This window comes from Podarcis raffonei, chromosome 16, assembly GCF_027172205.1.
Source record: "Podarcis raffonei isolate rPodRaf1 chromosome 16, rPodRaf1.pri, whole genome shotgun sequence".
Taxonomy (NCBI): domain Eukaryota; kingdom Metazoa; phylum Chordata; class Lepidosauria; order Squamata; family Lacertidae; genus Podarcis; species Podarcis raffonei.
The window spans coordinates 11,085,492-11,103,809 of NC_070617.1; the positions used below are offsets into that span (position 1 = coordinate 11,085,492).

At 40.6% G+C, this 18,318-nt stretch overlaps 1 protein-coding gene and 1 non-coding gene across 2 annotated transcripts in view; both read left to right on the top strand.

The window, feature by feature from the left end:
- ZBTB3 (zinc finger and BTB domain containing 3) overlaps window positions 1-18,318 on the top strand; it is a 223,094-nt gene that overhangs the window by 126,241 nt on the left and 78,535 nt on the right. The window lies entirely within an intron of this gene.
- Window positions 2,066-2,256, top strand: LOC128404515 (U2 spliceosomal RNA). Its single transcript, XR_008328117.1, has one exon. It is a non-coding gene; the product is annotated as a U2 spliceosomal RNA (small nuclear RNA).

An 18,318-nucleotide genomic window follows, 5' to 3' on the forward strand; every position in this document is an offset into this window, starting at 1 on the left:
AGGGTGGCGTGGAGCTACAGAGGTTGCAATCAAATCATCTGGCGAGTTTCCAGCTTTCCTGGACACCAGCAAGGCCAAAGGGAAACACTCTGCTGAGTTCCTGCAGAGAGAAAGGAGGAAATAGATGTGCAAGGATTGTTTTCTGAAGCAGTGCAACAGTGCCCCCCGGTGGCCACTTGGGGTTATTCCAAGCGTAACATTTACAAGAACGGATGCGATTTAGGATCCTGCCGGATGATCCTGAATAAACCATAGCCTGTTATTATTTTTCATCATTAAGATGCAAAATCAAGCATGCAACAAAGTCATCACAGAAAACAGGTGTGAAATCTTGAAGCAGAGAGGAAAGAAGAGCAGGGGCAGTAATAAATGCCAGACTTTTGGAGCAATAGAAAATATAGCAAGTCTATAAAAACACCTGGGCCCATCACCTCCTGGCAAATAGAAGGGGAAGAAATGGAGGCAGTGAGAGATTTTACTTTCTTGGGCTCCATGATCACTGCAGATGGTGACAGCAGCCACGAAATTAAAAGACGCCTGCTCCTTGGGAGAAAGGCGATGGCAAACCTAGACAGCGTCTTAAAAAGCAGAGACATCACCTTACCAACAAAAGTCCGTATGGTTAAAGCCATGGTTTTCCCAGTAGTGATGTATGGAAGTGAAAGCTGGACCATCAAGAAGGCTGATCGCCGAAGAATTGATGCTTTTGAATTATGGTGCCGGAGGAGACTCTTGAGAGTCCCATGGACTGCAAGAAGATCAAACCTCTCCATTCTGAAGGAAATCAGCCCTGAGTGAGTGCTCGCTGGAAGGACAGATCCTGAAGCTGAGGCTCCAGTACTTTGGCCACCTCATGAGAAGAGAAGACTCCCTGGAAAAGACCCTGATGTTGGGAAAGATGGAGGGCACAAGAGAAGGAGACGACAGAGGACGAGATGGTTGGACAGTGTTCGCAAAGCTACCAGCATGAGTTTGACCAAACTGCGGGAGGCAGTGGAAGACAGGAGTGCCTGGCGTGCTCTGGTCATGAAGAGTCGGACACGACTAAACGACTAAACAACAACAATAAAAACACCATTAACAATGGATAACCCTTATTTCCAGGGGGAAATATCTGCACAGATATTATGCTTCCAGAGAACAGAAAGCTATCGAGCAACGGAAATCCTTATGAACAAACATTGCTATATAGATCACATGGAAAACTTGTCCCGGGAAGGAAACGCTCTTTCGATTGCTAAGTAAATACCTGTCAAGTTATGTTAGCACCAGCCACAAGCAAAATTCTTCCGACCCCATTTCAAATGTATTTGATGGTTGGGATGAACGTGCTTTAGGCAGGCTGAGTTAATGTGCAGACAGAGTTGCCTCAAATTTATTTAAAGAAAACCAATAAAAATGAAACTGTGTTCATAATAATTCAGGGCATGGCTGTAGATTTCGTGCTCAGATCAAAGCTGAAAGGGGAGAAGCATGGTGATTTTAAAAGGATCCGGGTTTATAGGTAAATAGCTTCAAAGGGTCTATGAAAAACCAGACAGATGGACCGTCTGCAGTCATTAAATGCTGGCAATTCCTTTTGCAGCCTTTAAGGGTTTTACAGGAAATATTTTTCTTGCAAACACCCCTTTGCTAAGGAGCACTAATGTTAATGTCAGCACGAATGGTCGCCTTGCACACGTGCGTTTGCAGGATGCTCTCGAGTGAACAGGAAAGGGAAACATTTGCGACCTCTGCTGCCGAGCAGCGCCTTAACAGTAACAGAAGCCCTGATGGGGAAATGGGCGGGTTTATGCAGATTACACACCAATGGCCATCAGAGCAACCAGCAGACGGCTGAGAAATGGACAAGATCGACAAAATCCACTATTTTTGAGGTTAAATTGTCGATCTAGAGGGTGCTGCGTTGGACAACAGAAGTAGAAATGTTGTCACGGTGTATTTGTGGAATTGGAAACGGTGCTGATTCCGAGGAGGCGGTGAGCGCTTTGCAGCACCCAGGTTCCCACCGACAGCTGAAAAGGTATCGGGAAAGGGGACCCGAGTAATTTTTGTTTCCTTTGGTATCGCTTCTCGGCCTTTTGGCTAAGATCAAGTGTAGTATCTGTTCTTATCAGTTTAATATCTGATATGTCCTCTATTTGAGGACTATATATTAAATGGATTTTTGGAACTGGGAGATGGAATAGGGGCTTGCTCCATCCACTCCATGCATCGACCTGGTATTGCAGTACTTCCAGGAACGGTGCACCTCCCTCTGGGGGGAATATTCTTGGTATAAAAGTAGATTGAAAGCTTTTGCTCGTCGGTGCGCTCTCCACTGGACAAAAGTGTGTTTTGTTAGAAGAATTTGCTTGCAAGAATGTGCAGGATATTCAAATACTGCCTACAAAATATCCTGCATCAACCTGGGATTGGAGTATCTCTACGGGAGAATGTTGTTGCTTCGAAAAGCATATAAACGGGACTGTTATCTCTCTGCAATATTGTTACAAAGGTGGTGCGGCTCCCTCAATCTCTGCTGAGTGGTAGCAAAATTCCAGCCGGCTCCAGGCACCCCCAGGGTCGTGCTTCCTTTGGGAAATCAAGGCACAGGAGACAGTCGGGACCTCGCCCAGCCCAGCCCAGCTCACCTATACAGACAAACCACACTGCTACGAAGCAAGCTCTGGGGCCTCCAATCTCTCAAACGCAATGCAAGAGAAGGAAATATCATTACCCCCATCTCTCTCCCTCCCTCCCTCTCTCCCCTCTCTTTTTGCCCAGTTGCACAATGTCCATTACAATACAGTGGTACCTCAGGTTAAGTACTTAATTCGTTCCGGAGGTCCGTTCTTAACCTGAAACTGTTCTTAACCTGAGGTAGCGCTTTAGCTAATGGGGCCTCCCGCTGCCGCCACGCCGCTGCTGCTGCGTGATTTCTGTTCTCATCCTGAAGCAAAGTTCTTAACCCGAGGTACTATTTCTGGGTTAGCAAAGTCTGTAACCAGAAGCGTATGTAACCCGAGGTACCACTGTAGTGCCCTTTACTGAATGTAAACAAACTGTGAAAAAGACTATGGATTGAATGTGGAGGCGCAATATGTACTTTTCCTTTTTTATTATTTGTTTACTTTGTAGCACAATAAAACATTTAATAAAAATTAATTTGGAAAAATATATATGATTGTACATATATTTACAGCTGGGTCTGCTTTGGATACAGTTCACAGCCTTCATATTTCAGGAGAAGCCCGTCCTTCACAGCAGCCGAGGCATCTCTGTGCCCCCCCCAGCCTTTGTGACAGCCCCCCAGGGGAGAGACCCCTTCAGGCAAGGCCCTCCTTCCACCTGCCTTGCTCTCTCCTCTAGTCTCTGCTTCTCAATGTCTATTGTATTATTTTATGTACTGTGGCTTGCCGTTGTTTTATTGATTATAGTTTAGATATTATTTCTTGATATTATTTCGACTGTTGCCCATAGACTGGCCTTCACCAAAGCGAGGTTTAACGTTTTCCCCTCCAATGTCCTGAGACATAGATTCTCAAAGGGCCAAGCCCCCGCCGTGTGCGAATGTGATAAGGTGACGCCGGAGTCGCTCCAGCACATTATGTTCATTTGCCCCTTGTTCAATGTGCCACGGGCAAATTTGTTGGGATCAATCATTCAGAAACTAGAGGGTACCCCACCAAAATTCCACCTTGCCCAAATCTTGCAGGACAAGTATACCCACACGACCCTGAAGGTGGCTAGGTTCCTGGTCGCTGTCCTTTCCCAAAAGCGACGTCAAGGAGCACTACAAGCTAATTAAGGCGTAGTATGCCTTTCCATCTTATAGTATTTTATTGTTATAGTGGTGTTTTAGCGACTGCTTTTTTTTTTCCCCCCTACGGCACAAGCTGTCACTTATGTGTTGTTTTTACCTGTATGGGCCTATGGCCGTAATAAATGAAATGAATGAAAAGTTTAGATATTATTTCTTGTAACTGTTGAGTGGATTTCTGTTTAACTTTTATATGTTGATATGATTATTTTATATTTTCTAATGATTGTTGAATGTTACTTTTTTTGATGTAGGTTGCCTATTTTAAGGCTACCTTTTATTCTCACACTTTCGTATTGCATTAGATTGTTATAAGATGTACATTTTTTGTTTCTACAGCTTGTAAACCGCCTTGAGTATTGTAAGATAGAAAGACGGTATACAAATTAAAAATGGTGATGATGCCATTCCAACACTTCGCGCGTCAACTCACAATATCATTCTTGTCCCCAGGAGTCTTCACAATTTTTAGCCTGATCTCATCGACTTGCTGGAGGAAGCAGACAACGTAAGACTGCGCTCAGTGGTTAGTTGGTGCTTGTCCGGGACTGGTAGGGTGGAAGGCAGGGAGTTCAACAGTAGGTGGCGCCAGAGCAAGTGACAGGCAGAGCCAAACAATTCTAGTTTTGCCCCCACCCTCCTTCTCCCTTCTGTGACAGGAGAACGAAGCTGATATAGGCAGGTGCTGTATACTACACTAGTTGATCGTTAGAAAGACAACAGGCAGAGACTGGCTGAGGTTAGTGGACCCCTGACTCCTTTGCCCAAATTATAGATCAGCCCCCAACCAAGTTTCAAATCTATCTGGCAAAACCAGATAGATTTCCTATAGGCATTAAAGGTAAAGGTAAAGGGACCCCTGACTATTAGGTCCAGTCGTGGCCGACTCTGGGGTTGTGGCGCTCATCTCGCTTTATTGGCCGAGGGAGCCGGCATACAGCTTCCAGGTCATGTGGCCAGCATGACTAAGCCGCTTCTGGCGAACCAGAGCAGCGCATGGAAATGCTGTTTACCTTCCCGCCGGAGCGGTACCTATTTATCTACTTGCACTTTGACGTGCTTTTGAACTGCTAGGTGGGCAGGAGCTGGGACTGAGCAACGGGAGCTCACCCCGTCGCGGGGATTCGAACCGCCGACCTTCTGATAAGCAAGTCCTAGGCTCTGTGGTTTAACCCACAGCACCACCCGCGTCCCTTTTTCCTACAGGCATTACATACCATAAATTCCTTTTTGCGGCATTTCAGTGTTTTATGGGAAACATTTCTTCTGCAAACATGCCTTGGCTCACATGCTCAAACGTGGATGTCAGCACGAATGTTTGCCTTGCACAGCTGTGTTTTCACAGACTGACGTTGAAAGAACAGGAAGCTGTGACAGGAGAACTTTGGGGACTTTCCAGGCCCACAGTTGCGCCATGGGTAAATGGGCAGCTTTATGCAGATTGTGCACCAAAGGTCGTCAAGCAACCGGGTAGATGGCTGAGAAATTGGGAAGGTGGGCAGGATCCACAATTCTGGAGAATAAACTGTGCATCAAGAGGCTGCTTAGCTGGACAACAGAAGCAGAAATGTTGCCAGAGCACATTTTGAGGAATTATAAAAGGTGCTCATTCCAAAGGGGCCCTGAACATTTTGCAGCATCCATGTGCTCTCCAACAGCTCAAAAAGCATCCAAATTCTGCGCCGGGAGAAGCAGATGTGCAAAGAATTATTACAGTTTTTCTGAAGCAGCGCAACAGTGACCCTCGGTTGACACTTGGGGTTATTCCACTCGTACCATTTACAAGAACAGTGACGTTTGAAAACCGAAAACTCAAAACGGAAGCTGTGTTTCCGGTGAGTCAGCACAGGCAGTGCTCAATAGAAGAGCCCCTTTTACAGTGAAAACCGAAGGATTTCCTCAACGGAGACACAGACAGTACAGTGGTACCTCGGGTTAAGAACTTAATTCGTTCTGGGGGTCCATTCTTAACCTGAAACTGTTCTTAACCTGAGACACCACTTTAGCTAATGGGGCCTCCCGCTGCTGCCGCGCCGCCAGAGCACGATGTCTGTTCTCATCCTGAAGCAAAGTTCTTAACCCGAGGTACTATTTCTGGGTTAGCGGAGTCTGTAACCTGAAGCACCTGTAACCTGAGGTACCACTGTTTTGTGCCTCCGTCGTTTTGGTAAGCAGCTGTTCTACTTGTCTCTGATATATCCTCTTTTAGTCGCAATGTTATTGTTTTCTGTTGCTCTGATGTTCTCTCTTATAATAATATCTGATACACCACATAATGGGAGGCCAGCAGAACCTTGCAATGGGAAGTCGGAGGGTGCCTGGCTGCTAGGAACAAGGGGAGGCAAGGTCTCCCCCCCAGCACCCCAACCCTCACCCTAGCCCTAAACTTAGCCCTAGTCCTAGCCCTAACTTTAAACATAAACCTTGTTTAGTCGTTTAGTCGTGTCCGACTCTTTGTGACCCCATGGACCAGAGCACGCCAGGCCCTCCTGTCTTCCACTGCCTCCCACAGTTTGGTCAAACTCATGCTGGTAGCTTCAAGAACACTGTCCCACCATCTTGCCCTCTGTCGTCCCCTTCTCCTTGTGCCCTCCATCTTTCCCAACATCAGGGTCTTCTCCAGGGAGTCTTCTCTTCTCATGAGGTGGCCAAAGTATTGGAGCCTCAGCTTCAGGATCTGTCCTTCCAGTCAGCCCTCAGGGCTGATTTCCTTCAGAATGGAGAGGTTTGATCTTCTTGCAGTCCGTGGGACTCTCAAGAGTCTCTAACCCACTGGCGGAGGAAGGGGGTGCTGGGGGCCCACTCCACACCGCTCCGGGTGCCAGTCGGTGCGCCGCCCGCCCGCCCGCGACTCGGACTCAGCGACGCGGACTTATAAAAAATATTGGGGGGGCCCGGGAAAGCTCATGAATAATAAATAAGCTCATGAATATGCAAATAAAGTGGCGCCGCCTCCTCGTGAGCGAATAGGGGAGAGCGTGCTGCGCCTATTAATCAGCTCCAAAGGAAATTGGGTGGAGCTTTTGCTCGGGAGGGAGGGCAGGAGGCATGCAGCCCGCCCCCCCTGTGCATTTTGGGCTGGGGGAGGGGCGGCGATGGCGCTCTGCTGGAGGGGCGCCGGAGATTATTGGGGGGGCGGAGCCCCCCCAAACGAATTTTTGAGGGGGCTCGGGCCCCCTCAAGCCCCATGGAGTCGGCGCCTATGCTCGGACTCCCTCGCTTCCCGCGACCCGTCGGGGGAAGGGGGGGTGGAGCTGCTGCGCTGCTTTGCCGGCTCCTTCCTCTCCCCTTCCCGCTCGCCTGCCTCCTTCCCGTCCTCTCCCCTGCCTGCCTGCCTGCCTGCCTCCTCCAGCCGGAGCGCAGCGCAGCCGCTTCCCCTGGCGGCCGGCAGGAGGCGCGGGAGTCCAGAGCGCCGTTGCCCCGCGCTCCGGGCTGGAGGAGAGCAAGGAAGAGGGATCGTGGGTGCGCGCGGGGCTATCCCGCGCCCGGGAGGGCACCCTCCGAGCCCCTCGGGAACGCGCCCGCCTTGGGCAGCGCGGGCATATGCTCCGCCAGTGCTCTAAACCTCAGCCTTACCCTAAACTTAGCCCTAGCCCCAGCCCTAACTTTAGACATAAACCTGAATCTAACTCTAAGCATTCTTCCTCCTCCTCTTCTTCTTTGGTTATCACTCGTAGTGGTTGTGGGGAGTTTCCCTTCGACAAAGTGTAGAATCATGGCAATGAAAATAATGAATAGAGTTGGGGCAATAACACAACCCTGTTTAACACCTGGTCCCACTGGGAATGGTTCACTTTGAGAGCCATTGTTATCTGCGATTGTTGCTGTCATCTGATCATGGAGGAGCCGAATGATGTTCAGAAATTTACCTGGGCAGCCAATTTTCAGAAGGGCAGTCCACAGGGCATTATGATTTACAGTGTCAAAAGCCTTAGGTCAATAAATGCTATATACAGGGGTTGGTTTTGCTCTCTGCACCACTGTTGAGCGGTGAAAATCATGTCCCCTGTCCCCGGAGAAGGTCGAAAACCATTTTGGGATTCAGGAAGGGACACCTCAGATATTGTTAAGAGACGGTTTGCTAAGATCCTTGAAATAATTTTGCCGGCCGCAGTTAATAGAGAGATGCCTCGATAGTTTCCACAATCAGTTCTGTCACCTTTTTTAAAGAGATTGATAATTTTGGCATCCCTAAAGTTTGCTGGGATCTCTTCTATCTCACAGTTTTTTTTTGATGACCTTGTGAAGTTGTTGTGTAAGTTCAATTCCACCCACTTTGAAGACTTTGGCAGGTATCCCATCAGGTCTGCTGGCTTTGTTGTTTTTCATTTGGTTAATAGCTGTACGCAACTCTCCCAGATTTGGAGATACTGCAAGCTCATCTCTAACTTGTTTTTGTGGAATTTATGAGAGGACCTCAGCAGCTATGGGGGAGTTGCGGTTAAGGAGATGTTGGTAATGTTCTTTCCATCTCAGTGCAATAGCTTCTTTATCTATTGAGGTTGAATCCTGACAAGACAGAAGTACTGTTTTGGGGGGAACAGGAGGTGGGCAGTTGTGGAGGACTCCCTCGTCCTGAATGGGGTAACTGTGTGCCTGAAGGACCAGGTGCACAGCCTGGGAGTCATTTTGGACTCACAGCTGTCCATGGAGGCACAGGTCAATTCTGTGTCCAGGGCAGCTGTTTACCAGCTCCACCTGGTACACAGGCTGAGACCCTACCTGCCCACGGACTGTCTCGCCAGAGTGGTGCATGCTCTGGTTATCTCCCGCTTGGACTACTGCAATGCGCTCTACGTGGGGCTACCTTTGAAGGTGACCCGGAAACTACAACTAATCCAGAATGCGGCAGCTAGACCGGTGACTGGGGGCGGCTGCCGAGACCACATAACACTGGTCTTGAAAGACCTACATTGGCTCCCAGTATGTTTCCGAGCACAATTCAAAGTGTTGGTACTGACCTTTAAAGCCCTAAACGGCATCGGTCCAGTATACCTGAAGGAGCATCTCTACCCCCATTGTTCTGCCCAGACACTGAGGTCCAGCGCCGAGGGCCTTCTGGCGGTTCCCTCACTGTGAGAAGCCAAGTTACAGGGAACCAGGCAGAGGGCCTTCTCGGTAGTAGCATCGCCCTGTGGAATGCCCTCCCACCAGATGTCGAAGAGAACAACTATCAGACTTTTAGAAGGCATCTGAAGGCAGCCCTGCTTAGGGAAGCTTTTAATGCTTGATGGACTGCTGTATTTTAATATTTTGTTAGAAGCCACTCAGAGTGGCTGGGGAAACCCAGCTAGATGGGCAGGGTATAAATGAATTATTATTATTATTATTATTATTATTATTATTATTATTATTATTATTATTATCACAGTGGTACCTTGGGTTCAGAACTTAATTCTTTCCAGAGGTCCGTTCTTAACCTGAAACTGTTCTCAACGTGAGGTACCACTTTAGCTAATGGGACCTCCCGCTGCCTCCACAGCAAAGTTCTTAACCCAAGGTACTATTTCTGGGTTAGCGGAGTCTGTAACCTGAAGCGTTTGTAACCCGAGGTACCACTGTATTATATTATAGAAGTGTGGTACCGTCTGCTGAGCCTAGGGGGCATATGTCATAATTTATTGGCCCATAGATGGTCTTTGTGGCTTTAAAGAAACTCGGTCTATCATGAGTGTCGGCTAAATGCTGGATCTCTTAAGCTTTTTTTTTATGCACCAGGTGTTTTTTAGTTCTCTGGTTCTTCTTTGAACCTCAGCCTTAGTGTTGGCATAGGGTTTTTTTCTTAGTGGCACAGTTTCTGTCTCTTTGCCAGATCTGAAAGGCTTTCCTTTTCTTGTCAATCATGTGTTCAATCCCACTGTCTTTCTCACCAAACCAGTCCTGGTGTTTCTTGGTTTGGTATCCAATAGTTTGTTCACAGGCTGCAATAATGGATGTTTCTAGCTTGGTCCAGTGTTCCTTTATCAGGGAATTCTGAAGGCAGATGCTCCTTTAGAGTCGTTTGGAAGCAATCCCGCTTAATGGGATCTTGAAGGGCTTGTGTGTTCATTTTGCACCTTGGTTTCCTTCCTTGAAGCCTGCGTTGAGGTATAATCTTGATAGCCACCATGGGGCATGTTAGCCTGTGATCTGTCCAGCAGTCGTCATAGCTCTGGTAAGAAGCACATCACGGCCATCTTTAGCACGGACATTAACATAGTCCAAGAGGTGCCAGTGGTTTGATCAAGGGTGCCTCCATGAAGTTTTAAATTTATTTTTCTGTCGAAAGAGTGTGTTGGTAATAACAAGGTTGTGCGCTGCACATATCAATCAAAAGTAAGATTCTGTTCTGATTGCTGTTGCCAATTCCTTCTTTCCCAATAGTCCCAGGCTATTAAATAGAATAGAATACAAGAGAACAAAATACAACAATATAGAATAGAATAGAATAGAATAGAATAGAATAAGTCAATAAACTAAAAGAGAATAGAATAGAACAGAATTTAAATTGAGTTACATTACATTACATTAAATAGAATAATAGAATAAAATAAAATAGATTAAAATTAAATAGAATAGAATAAAAGAGAATAAAAAATAGAACAGAACAGAATAGAATAGAATAGATTAAAATTAAATAGAATAGAACAAAATAGAAGAGAATAACATAGAATGGAATGGAATGGAATGGAATAGAATAGAATAATAGATTAAAATTAAATAGAATAAAAGAGAACAGAACAAAACAGAATAGAATAGAATAGGAATAGAATAGAATAGATTAAAATTATAATAGAATAAAAGAGAACAAAATAGGAACAGGATAGGATAGGTTGGTAGGATAGAATTAAATTGAATAGAATAACATAAAATAGAATAGAATTAAAATAAAATATAGAATAGAGTAGATTAAAATTAAATAGAATAGAATAGATTAAAATTAAGTAGAATCGAATAAAATAGAACAAAATAGAACAGAACAGAACAGAACAGAATAGATTTAAATTAAGTAATAGAATAGATTAAAATTATAATAGAATAAAATAGAACAAAATAGAATAGAGTAGAATATAAAATAGAATAGATTAAAATTAAATAGAATAGAATAGATTAAAATCAAGCAGAATAGAACAAAATAGAAAAGAACAGAATAGAATAGAATAATTGAATAAACTATAATAGAGTAGGATAGAATAGAATAGAACAGAATTATATTAAATCAATTCAAATCAAATAATAGGATAGAATAGAATAGAATAGCTTAAAATTAAATAGAATAGAATAAAAGAGAATAGTACAAATTAGAATAGAATTAAATTAGATTAGATTAGATTAAATAATAGAATAGAATAGCTTAAAATTATAGTAGAATAAAAGAGAATAAAAGAATAGGATAGGATAGACTAAAATAGGATAAAATAGAATAGATCAAAATTAAATACAATACAATAGAAGAGAATAAAATATAACATAACAAAATAGATTAGGAATAGAATAGAATAACATAGAATAGAATAGATTAAAATTAAATAGAATAGAATAGAATAGAATAGAATTAAATTAAATTAAATAGAATAATAGAATAAAGTAAAATAAAATAGATTAAAATTAGACTAGAATAAAAGAGAATAAAATGGAACAAAAGAGAATAGAATAGGATAGAAAAGAAGAGAAGAGAATTAAATTAAATTAAATTAAATTAAATTAAATTAAATTAAAGAATAGAATAGAATAGGATAGGATAGGATAGGATAGATTAAAATTAATTAGAATAGAATAAAAGAGAACAAAATAGAATAAAATAGAACTAAATAGAATAGAATAGATTAAAATGAAATAGAATAGAATTAGATTCAATTAAATTAAAGAATAGGATAGGATAGAATAGAATAGATTAAAATTGCCGTATTTTTCGCTCCATAAGACGCACTTTTTCCCTCCTAAAAAGTAAGGTGAAATGTGTGTGCATCTTATGAAGTGAATGCAGGGGGGAGGCAGGCAGGAAAAGCCCCCAAGAGCCGCACACAAGCACCGCGTGGCTCTTGTGGGCTTTTCCCCAGGAGGGAGAAGGGACTGACACGGTCAATCATTCCCTTCTCCCTCCTCGTAGAAAAGCCCGCAGGAGCCGCACACTCCTTAAAGGGTGCACGGCTCCTGTGGGCTTTTGCAGGAGGTAGGGGAATTGCCATAGCCGCGCGCAGCCCCTCCGGCCGTAGGGGCTGCGTGCGGCTAAAGAAGCCAAGACAGTGAGCGGCTATGGGACAACGGATGGATCCCGCTCACTGTCTTGGTTTCTTTGCTCTTTGGGACTGGGGGGGGGATTTTTTTTTCTTGATTCCCCCCTCTAAAAACTAGGTGCGCCTTATGGTCCGGTGCGCCTTATGGAGTGAAAAATACGGTAAATAGAATAGAATGAAAGAGAAGATAAGAGAATAAAAGAGATGGAATGGAATATAATGGAATGGAATATTATAGAATTAAATTAAATTAAATAATAAAATAGAATAGAATAGAATAGAACAGATTAAAATTAAATAGAATAGAATAGAATAAAAGAGAACAAAATAGAATAAAACAGAATAGAATAGAAAAAAATAGAAAAAAATTAAATAGAATAGGATAAAAGAGAACAAAATAGAAGAGAATGAAATAGAACCAAATAGAATAAAATAGAATAAAACAGATTAAAATTAAATAGAATAGGAATAGAAGAGAAGAGAATAAAATAACATAAAATAGAATGGAATGGAATAGAATAGAATTAAATTAAATTACCGGTAAATTATAGAATAGAATAGATAAAAATTAAAAAGAATAGAATAAAACAGAATAGAATAACATGAAATAGAATCGAATAAATAGAATAGAATAGAATAGAATTAAATTAAATTAAATTAAATAATAGGATAGGATAGGTTAAATTGCATAGAATAGAATAGGATAGGATAGGATAAAATTAAATTAAATTAAATTAAATTATAGGATAGGATAGGATAGGAAAAAATGGACAGAATAGAATAGAATAGAATAGAATTTAAATAAAATAAAATAAAATAGAATAATAGAATAAAGTAAAATTAAACAGATTAAAATTAGAATAAAATAAAAGACAATAAGTTAGGATAGAATAGAATAGATTAAAATTAAATTAAATACAATAGAATAAAATGAATAACATGAAATAGAATGGAATGGAATGGAATAAAATAGAATAGTATAGAATAGAATAGAGTAGAATAGAATAGAATAGAATTAAATTAAATTAAATTATAGGATAGGATAGGATAGGATAGGATAGAACAAAATAGAATAGATTAAAATAGAATAGAGTAGAATAATGAACAAAATAGAATAGAATAAAATAGAACCGAATAGAATAGAATAGAATAGATAGGAGAGAAGAGAAGAGAAGAAAATAACATAAAATAGAATGGAATAGAATTAAATTAAATTAAATTACCGGTAAATTATAGAATAGAATAGAATAGAATAGAATAGAATTTAAATTAAATTAAATTAAATTAAATTAAATTAAATTAAATTAAATTAAATAATAGAATCAAGTAAAATGAAACAGATTAAAATTAGAATAAAATAAAAGAGAATAAGATAGGATAGAACAGAATAGATTAAAATTAAATAGAATAGAATATAAGAGAATAGAATAACATGAAATAGAATAGAATAGAATTAAATTAAATTATAGAATAGGGTAGGATAGGATAAAATTGGATAGAATTAAATTGAATTGAATTAAATTATAGAATAGGATAGGATAGGATAGGATAAAATAGAATTGAATAGAAGTAAATATAATTAAAGAACAGAATAGAATAGAGTAGAGTGGAGTAGAGTAGAGTAGAATAGAATAGTTTAAAATTAAAAATAAAATAGAATAAAGAGAATAAAATAGAACAAAATAGAAGAGAAGAGAATAAAATAGACTAGAACAGAATACAATAGAATAGATAAAAATTAAATAGAATAGAATAAAAGAGAACAAAATAGGAGAGAAGAATAAAATAGATTAGGAATAGAATAGGATAAAATAGAATAGAACAGATTAAAATTAAATAGAATAGAATAGAACAAAAGATAACAAAATAGAATAAAATAGAACAAAATAGAACAAAATAGAACAAAATAAAAGAGAAGGGAATAAAAGAGAATAAAATAGAACCAAATAGACTAGAATAAAATACAGTAGAATAGATTAAAATAGAATAGAATAAAAGAGAACAAAATAGAATAGACTAAAATAGAATAAACGTGAACACAATAGGTAAAATCAAACCGAATAGAAGAGAACAAAATAGAATAGAATAGATTAAAATTAAATTGAATAGAATAGAACAAACGATAACAAAATAGAATAACAATAACAAAACAGAACTGAGTAGAATTAAAGAGAATTAAATAAAACAGAACAAAATGGAAGAGAAGACAAGAGAAGAGAATAACATAGAATAGAATGGAATAGAATAGAATAGATTTAAAGAAAAAAGAAAAAAGAAAAGAAAAGAAAAGAGCAGATTAAAATTAAATAGAATAGGAACAGAATAGGATAGGATATAATAGAATAGAATAAAATAAATTAAAATAACATAAAATGGAATAGAATAGAATAGAATAGAATAGAATAGAATAGAATTATATAATAGAAAGTAATAGAATAAAATTGATTAAAATCAAATAAAATAGGAATAGGATAGAAGAGAAGAGAATAACATAACATAACATAACATAAAACATAACATAACATAACATAACATAGAATGGAATAGAATTGAATTAAATTAAATTAAATTATAGGATAGAACAAAATAGAAGAGAAGAGAATAAAATAGACCAAATAGAAAAGATTAAAATTAAATAGAGTAGAATAAAAGAGAACAAAATAGAATAGAATAAATTAAAATTAAATAGAAAAGAAGAGAACAAAAAATAACAAAATAGAATAAAACAGAACAAAATAGAATAGATTAAAATTAAATAGAATAAAATAATATAGAACAAAATAGAAGAGAAGAGAATAAAATAGAATAAAATAGAACCAAATAGAATAGAATAGAATAAATTAAACTTGAATTGAATGGAATAGAATAAAAGAGAACAAAATAGAATAGATTAGAATAGAATAAAAGAGAAAAAAACATAATAAAATAGAACAAAATAGAAGAGAAGAGAAGAGAATAGATTAAAATTAAATAGGAATAGAATAGAATGGAATGGAATAGAATAGAATAGATACATTATTCTATGGAACAGATCATTTTAGTTTATTTTTTTGAGGGGGGCAGAGGAATTGGCACAGGAAGCCACAGAAAATAGGACCAGCACCTCCCCTTCTAAACAGCCAATCATCCATTCCCACATCTCTTCTGAGGAATACCCCGCCCCATCCTCTCCCTATATATAGAAGGGTCTGTTGACTTCTGTTTCAGTGTATCTGAAGAAGTGTGCGTGCACAAGAAAGCTTATACCACTAACAAACTTAGTTGGTGAAAACGGAAGGATTTTTTCAACGGAGACCGGGTTTCTGGAGATTCAACCACGACCAGACTAGTTAGAAAAACTGCCTTTAAAAACTGGAAACTGAAGGATTTCTTCAACGGGGTGAAAACGGAAGGATTTTTTCAACAGAGACCGGGTTTCTGGAGATTCAACCACGACCAGACTAGTTAGAAAAACTGCCTTTAAAAACTGGAAACTGAAGGATTTCTTCAACGGGGTGAAAACGGAAGGATTTTTTCAACAGAGACCGGGTTTCTGGAGATTCAACCACGACCAGACTAGTTAGAAAAACTGCCTTTAAAAACTGGAAACTGAAGGATTTCTTCAACGGGGTGAAAACGGAAGCATTTATTCAACAGAACCCGAACTCGATACAAAAGCTGTGTTTACAGTGAAAACCAAAGGATTTCCTCAACGGAGACCGTAAATATTACAACAACCACATATTTAAAGTGAGAACTGAAGGATTTCTTCAACGGAGACCGGGTTTCTGGGGAGTCAACCACGACCAGACTAGTTAGAACCGCCTTTAAAAATTGGAAACTGAAGGATTTATTCAACGGAAACCGAACTCGATACAAGAGCCGCGTTTACAGTGGAAACCAAAGGATTTCATCGAGACGCAGACAGCAACACCATATTGTGCCTCCGTCATTTTGGTCAGCGGCTCTTGTATTTGTCACTGATACATCCTCTTTGACCCGTAATGTTATTCTTTTATGTTGCTCTGATGTTCTCTCTTATTATACTATCTGATACACCACATATTGGGATGCCTGCAGAACCTTGCAATGGGAAGTCGGAGGATGCCTTGCTGCTAGGAACAAGGAGAGGAGGCAACGTCTCCCTTCCAGATGCCAGCACGCCAACCCCAACCCTCACACTAACCACCATCCTAACCCTAAACTTAGACCTAGCCCTAGCCCAAGCCTTAGCCAGAGCCCCAACCCCAACCCTATCCCCAACCCTAACTCTATCCTCAACCCTAACTCTATCCCGAACCCTAACTCTATCCCAAACCCTAACTCTATCCCAAACCCTAACTCTATCCCAAACCCGAACCCTAACCCTAACCCTAACCCTAACTCTATCCCGAACCCTAACTCTATCCCAAACCCTAACTCTATCCCGAACCCGAACCCGAACCCGAACCCGAACCCGAACCCTAACCCTAACCCGAACCCGAACCCGAACCCTAACTCTATCCCCAACCCTAACTCTATCCCAAACCCTAACTCTATCCCAAACCCTAACTCTATCCCCAACCCTAACTCTATCCCAAACCCTAACTCTATCCCAAACCCTAACTCTATCCCCAACCCTAACTCTATCCCCAACCCTAACTCTATCCCAAACCCTAACTCTATCCCCAACCCTAACCCTAACCCTAACCCTAACTCTATCCCAAACCCTAACTCTATCCCCAACCCTAACTCTATCCCAAACCCTAACTCTATCCCGAACCCTAACTCTATCCCGAACCCTAACTCTATCCCGAACCCTAACTCTATCCCAAACCCTAACTCTATCCCAAACCCTAACCCTAACCCTAACCCTAACTCTATCCCAAACCCTAACTCTATCCCAAACCCTAACTCTATCCCAAACCCTAACTCTATCCCAAACCCTAACCCTATCCCCAACCCTAACTCTATCCCAAACCCTAACTCTATCCCAAACCCTAACTCTATCCCAAACCCTAACTCTATCCCGAACCCTAACTCTATCCCCAACCCTAACTCTATCCCAAACCCTAACTCTATCCCAAACCCTAACTCTATCCCAAACCCTAACTCTATCCCCAACCCTAACCCTATCCCCAACCCTAACTCTATCCCAAACCCTAACTCTATCCCAAACCCTAACTCTATCCCAAACCCTAACCCTATCCCCAACCCTAACTCTATCCCAAACCCTAACTCTATCCCAAACCCTAACCCTAACCCTAACCCTAACCCTAACCCTAACTCTATCCCAAACCCTAACTCTATCCCAAACCCTAACTCTATCCCAAACCCTAACTCTATCCCCAACCCTAACTCTATCCCCAACCCTAACTCTATCCCCAACACTAACCCTAACACCAACACTAACCCTTATCTCAACCCTAACACTTACCCCAACCCCCACTCTCACCCTAAACCCCACAATAACTCTAGACTTAGCCCGAGAACAAACTGTAATCCTCAGATTAAAGTTAATCTAATGCTATACCTAAACCCATACCTAGCCCTAAACCTACACACATTCTAACACAAGGAAATCCTAATGGCAGATTTCAGCATTCCCTTTGAGAACAGAAAGACAGCCCAAGTCATGAAGCATCAAGATTTCAGAGAGAGATATTAGAAGATAATACTAAATTATTGTCAAAAATGTATAATCTGCTCCTGGAATGGGACACCAAAGAAGAACAGGTCAAATCTGTCATGATAAAATGGGCAAAAGATGTGGGACACAATATCAGCCTGCCGGGGCCCAGTCTAAAAGTCAGGTGAAAGTGGGGGCACAAAAAAATCTCTCCCTCCCACAACCACCTGGCAAACCCCATTACAAATGATAGACTGGGAAAGGCTTTGAAAGACAGATGTGAAATTTACAGCATGTACTTTATTGAAATAATAGTACATGAAAATGATGTGCCGGTGGTACTTAACCCCGGTTAAATTAGCAAAAATGGACAGAACAAGAACAAATAATTGTTGGAAATGTACAGAAACAGAAGGTACTTTTTATCATATGTGGTGGAAATGTAAGGTGGTAAATAAATTCTGGGAAATGATTTACAATGAAATGAAAAAAATGTTTAAAGCAACTTTTACAAAAAATCAGAAGCTTTTTTACTAGGAATTGTAGGTAAAGAGATATCAAAGATCAGAGAAGTTTGTTTATGTACGATGGCAGCCCAGATATTGTTAGCCCAAAGATGGAATGAAGAAACAGTCCCAACCACAGAAGACTGGCAGACCAAGTTAATGGACTATCCTGAAATGGCATTATCAACTGGGAAGCTCAGAAGTCAA